Source organism: Eptesicus fuscus, chromosome 10, assembly GCF_027574615.1.
Source record: "Eptesicus fuscus isolate TK198812 chromosome 10, DD_ASM_mEF_20220401, whole genome shotgun sequence".
Lineage (NCBI taxonomy): Eukaryota > Metazoa > Chordata > Mammalia > Chiroptera > Vespertilionidae > Eptesicus > Eptesicus fuscus.
The window spans coordinates 96,232,022-96,238,021 of record NC_072482.1 but is presented as its reverse complement, the minus strand read 5'-3'; positions in this window follow the sequence as shown (position 1 = coordinate 96,238,021).

Sequence of the window (6,000 nt, the reverse complement as noted above, 5' to 3'; positions counted from 1 at the left end):
ATTTCTTTTTCTGAGATTTCATTATTGGTGTATAAAAAAGCCATCAATTTTTGGAAGGTGATTTTGTATCCTGCTACATTGCCAAATTCATTTATTAAATCTAGTAGTTTTTTGGTGGAATTTCTATAGTCTAGGGTTTTCTATGTAGAGTATCATGTCATCTGCAAATAATGAGAGTTTTACTTCCTCCTTTCTAATTTGGATGCCTTTTATTTCTTTTCCTTGTCTGATCACTGTGACTAGGACTTCCAGTACTATGTTGAATAAGAGTGGTAAAAGCGGACATCCCTGTCTTGTTCCTGTTCTTAGGGGAAATGAGTTTAGTTTTTGCCCATTGAGTATGATGTTGGCTGTAGGTTTGTCATATATGCCTTTATCATGTTGAGATATGCTCCCTGTATTCACTTTACTGAAAGTTTTTATCAAAAATGGGTATTGGATTTTGTTGAATGCTTTTTCTGCATCTATTGATATGATCATGTGATTTTTGTCTTTCAATTTGTTTATGTGATGTAACACATTTACTGATTTGTGAATATTGTACCAGCCTTGCATCCCTGGAATAAATCCCACTTGGTCATGGTGTAGGATATTTTTAACATATTGCTAGATGTGATTTGCTAATATTTTGTTGAGGATTTTAGCATCTGTGTTCATCATGGATATTGGCCTGTAATTCTCTTTCTTTGTGGTGTCTTTATCTGGTTTTGGAATTAGGCTAATGCTGGCCTCATAGGAAGAGTTTGGAAGTGTTCCTTCCTCTTGGAAGTTCTGGAACAGTTTGAGGAGTAGAGGTGTTAGTTCTTCTTTTAATGTTTGGTAAAACTCCCCTGTGAAGCCGTCTGGACCCAGGGTTCTGTTTGCTGGGAGTTTTCTGATTACGGCTTCTATTTCATCAGTTGTGCTGGCCTATTCAGGTTTCCTGATTCCTCCTGATTCAGTTTGGGAGGTTATATTTTTCTACGAATTGTGCCATTTCATCCACATTGTCCAGCCTGTTGGTATAGTATTTTCTTACAATCCTTTGTATTTCTGTGATGTCAGTGGTTATTTCTCCACCTTTGTTTCTGATTTTATTTATTTGGGTCCTTTCTCTTTGTTTCTTGATGAGTCTGGCTAACGGTTCATCAATCTTGTTTATCCTTTCAAAGAACCAGCTCTTGGTTTCATTGATTTTTTTGTATTATTTTTTGTATGTTATTTATTTCTGCTCTAATCTTTATTATTTCCTTCCTTCTACTTACTCTGGGCTTGTCTTGTTGTCCTCTTTCTAGTTCTTTCAGTTGTAGGGTTAAATAGTTATTATTAACTAGTGGCCCGGTACACGAAATTCATGCATGGAGGGGGGGTTCCCTCAGCCCAGCCTGCACCCTCTCCAATTGGGGACCCCTTCAGGGATGTCTGACTGCTGGTTTAGGCCCGATCCCACAGGATCGGGATCGGGCCTAAACCAGCAGTCAGACATCCCTCTTGCAATCTGGGACCACTGGCTCCTAACCACTCACCGGCCTGCCTGCCTGATCTCCCCTAACTGCCTCTGCCTGCCTGCCTGATTGCCCCTAACTGCTCCCCTACTGGCCTGATCACCCCTAACTGCTCCATGCTGGCCTAATTGCCCCTAACAGCCTCTGCCTTGCCCTGCACCCGGGACCTGGGCTTCCCTCCCTCTGGCCAGCCACAGGCACCCAGGACCCGGGCTGGCTTCACCCAGACCAGCCACAGCCACAGGGGACCATGGGCGGATGGCTTCGCCCAGTCTGCAGGAACCTGGGACCACCGGGTGTGCAACTTGTCCCTCTCCTGGGCTGCAGGTGCAGGCGCAGCTGCTGGTGCCCAGGACTGCGGGGCAGGTGGCTTGTCCCTTTCCCGGGCTGCAGCCTGGCTGGTCCCCATTCCTCTCTCCCCAGTGTTGAGTGTCTGAGCTGTTATAGCGTGATGGCATGAGGGCTTGATGACTATTTGCATATTAGTTCTTTATTATATAGGATTTTAACTTTGTCATGGTCTGTCTTCAAGTGGATATTATATCACTTCACATCTTGTCTAGAAACTTCACTGTAACAAAATTTCATTTTTCCCGGGCAATCTTTGTGCTATTGTTGTCATGTATTTTACTTTCACAGATGTTATAAAACTGACATTACATTATTGTTTGTTTAAATAGTTAATTATCTTTAAATATATTTAAGTAATAAGAAACTTTTATTGTATTTTTTTCTATGCATTTACTGTCTTTGGTGTTTTCCATTTCTTGGCGTAGATCGTTATTTGTATCTGGCAAAATTTTATTTCTGCTTTCAGGACTTCTTTTAACATTTCTTACACTAAAAATCTGCTGGTGATTTAAAAAAATTCAATCTTTTATATATGAAAAATGCATTTTAACTATTTTAAAAAATATTTTCACTCAGTTTAGAATTATAAATTGAGAGGATTTCCCCCCCTTGTGAGTACTTTAATGATGCTGCTCTACTGTCTTCTCCCTTACACTGTTTCTGATGAGAAATCTTTTGTAATTCTCGTGTTTATTTCTGTGTATAGTGTGTCTCCTTTCTTCTGACTACTTGAAAGATTTTTCTTTTCATCATTGGTGTTGAGCAATATGATTTTTATGTGTCTTGATGTAGCTTTCTTTATGTCCTGTGCTTGCTATTCACTGAGCTTTGATCTGTGGGCTTATATTTTTACTATATTTTGCTAAATTTTGTAAATTTTTGAATCATTCTTTCTTCAGATGATTTTATATATACAAGTTCGGGTCTCTAGAAGGGGCTGAGGAGGAAGAGTGAACCAAACCATAGGGTCAGGACCTCGGCTGGCAATTGAGTGTGGGGAGGCCAGCAGGGCCATCCCTGCAGTGGCCAGTTCATGACCAGCTGCCTGAGACTGGCTCGTTCCTGGCTGGGGGGTCTCATGTATCTGTTCTGTGCTGCCCAGCAGTGCGGTGCCCGTCGGGGCTGTGCGTAGCTTACGGGGAAGGCACGGCCTGGGGAGTCGGAGCCTTGATCCCGCGCAGTAACCAGATCCCGGCATTGGGAATGTGGCCAGTTCTCTGCACCCTGAGTCACCCCACTGTTGCGTCCCTGGAGCAGTCATGGTGCCTTCTTCCATCACGGTCCCCTAAGCTCGCAGCGATGGAGGTGTGCTGTCATAGGTTTGGGTGAACGGAACATGGAAGACCCCTGGGTGATAGCAGGTGCCGGGTGCTGGCTGGGGAGGCGGTCGTGTGGGTTTGCGTGAAGCGCTCACAGTCACAGCTGTGGAAGCCTCTTTCTCAGTTTCTCAGAGAGCTCGATGGTGAGGAAATGCAGGTCTCGTCCTGCGTTGCAGTTTCCATGGGAAACCTCGCCGTTGGGGGTGTCAGAGGGGTTGGCCAGGAGCGCCTGCGCCTGCGGCAGAGACACCCTTCTCCCGTAACCTCTTCACAGGTGGACTGGTCGCCAGATGCCTGGGAACTGCTCCGTGGATCCCTGCTGTTCCACAGAGTTCTCTGAGCAGCCGTCCATCTTCTGCAGGAAGAAAGGTGTCCTGAGCCGGAGGGGCACCCCGGCCCCGGACGTGTTCTCCCGCTGGGTTTGCAGAGGTCGGACAATCGTTGTCCAGAATTCCCTTGTTTAACCAAGAAAGTTAAGTTCCCAGTGAGGCCCCTGGTTAGAAAGGGAGGGGGTTGGGGAGAGGAGGAGGAGCCGAGCTGCCTCTTCCCCGCCCGCCGGAAGGCGTGGAGCCCGAGGCATGATCTCTAGCCCCTCACCTGCCCGGGAGGCTGCTTCCAGAGAGACCGTGAAGGCCGGGCTCTGCTCCTGTGTCCTGGTGGGTCTGAAAAGCAGGAGGCAGAGCCATGCTCTCACCTGGGCCTCGGGGCAGTGGCCTCCTGGTTCTCGGCAGACACGGTGGCCCTGACCACTCCTCACTGGTTGGAACCGTGTGTAGGAGCCGCCAGCTCAGGCTTGCCCCTGGGAGGCAGATACAGCGGGGCAAACCATCGGACCTCGTTGCCCGGGTGACGACGCCAGCATGCCACCCCACCCCCAGCTGCTCTGCACCTGTGCGCGTGCAAGCTGCCCACAGGCCCGCCATCTTTGTTGGGTTAATTTGCATACTCACTCCTGATTGGCTGTGGGCATAGCAGAGGTACAGTCAATTTACATGTTTGTCTATTATTAGGTAAGATTTTTCTTGTTTTTTGTTTTGTGTGTGTGTGTTTTTGAGGTAGGCCTATAGTACTATTAACTCTCAGGACTGCTATTGCTGTGTCCCAGAGATTTGGGGTTGTTGTGTGTTCATTTTCATTTGTTTTCAGAAAGTTTTTATTTATTTCTTTATCTCATTGGTAACCCATTCATTGTTTAATAACATGCTATTTAGCCTCCATGTGTTTGAATGTTTTTGGGTGTTTTTACTGTAGTTGATTTCTAATTTCATTCCACTGTGATCTGAGAAGATGCTTGATATGATTTCAATCTTCTTGAACTTGTAGAGACTTGTTTTGTATCCTAACATGTGGTCTATCTTTGTGAATGATCCATGTGCACTTAAGAGGAATGGATATACTTCAGCTTTGAGGTGAAATGTTCTATAAATGTCGATTCAATCCATCTGATCTATTGGGTCCTTTAGAGTCACGGTTTCCTTGTTAATTTTTTTGTCTGGATGATCCATCCAGTGAAGTCAGTGGGTATTCAAGCCTCTCCTATGACTGTGTTGTTGTCCAGCTCTCCATTAAAGTCCTTTAGAAGTTCTTTTTATATATTTAGGTGCTCCTATATTGGGTGCAAATATGTTTACAGGGTTATATCCCTTTAGTATTATGTAGTGACGTTTGCTGTCTCCTGTGATGCCCTTCATTTTAAAGTCTATTTTGTCAGATATGAGTATTGCTACTCCAGCTTTCTTTTCTTTTCCATTTGCATGGAAAAATTTTTCCCATCCCTTCACTCTCATCCTGTGTGTCTTTTGTTCTGAGGTGGGTCTCTTGTAGATAGCATATAGTTGGCTCATGTTTTTGTATCCATTCAGCTACCCTATGTCTTTTTATTGGAGCATTTAATCCATTTACATTTAAGGTTATTATTGATAGGTACTTATTTATTGCCATTTTAATTCTGTATGCCTAGCTCTCTCTATCTCTTCTTCGCTTTAGCATTTCTTGTAATGATGGCTTGGTGGTGATGTACTCCTTTAGCTTTTTTTTTTTCTGGGAAGCTCTTTATTTAACCGTCTATTTTGAATGATAACTAGATATAGTAATCTTGGTTTCAGATCCTTGCTTTCATTACCTTGAGACTTCATGCCATTCCCTTCTGACCTGTAGAGTTTCTAATGAGAAATCGGGTGTCAGTTTTATGAAAACTCCTTTGTAGATAACAGTTTGCTGTCTTTAAGATTCTCTCTTTGTCTTTAATGTTTGGCTTTTTAATTATGATGTGTCTGGGCATGGGCCTATTTGGGTTCTTCTTGTTTGGGACTCTCTGTGCCTCCTGAACTTGTGTGACTTTTTTCTTTACCAGGTTAGGGAAGTTTTCTGCCATTATTTCCTCAAACACTTTCTCTCTCTCTTTCTCCCTTTCTGCCTCTTCTGGCACACATACTATTCTGACATTGTTACGTTTAACATTGTCCCACAGCTTCCTTAAGCTATCCTCCTTTTTTTCATTGTTTTTTTTTTTTTTTCTTTTCGGTTCTCTGGTTGAGTGATTTTTTTCAACCCTGTCTTCTAATTCATTGATCCAATCCTCAGCTTCCCCTAATCTGCTGTGCATTCCTCCCAATGTGTTCTTTATCTGTGCTATGCCACTCTTTATTTCTGTTTTCATAGTTACTATATCTTTTCTCATGCTGTTGAGCATCCTTGCCACCATTATTCTGAACTCTCTAGCAGATAAATTTCTTATCTCCACTTCATTTATCTCTTCCTCTGGATAGTTCTCTTATTCTTTCTTTCGGGGGTTGTTTCTTTGTCTCCTCGTTTTGGCTGCCTGTTGGTTGTATGACTCTGTATTA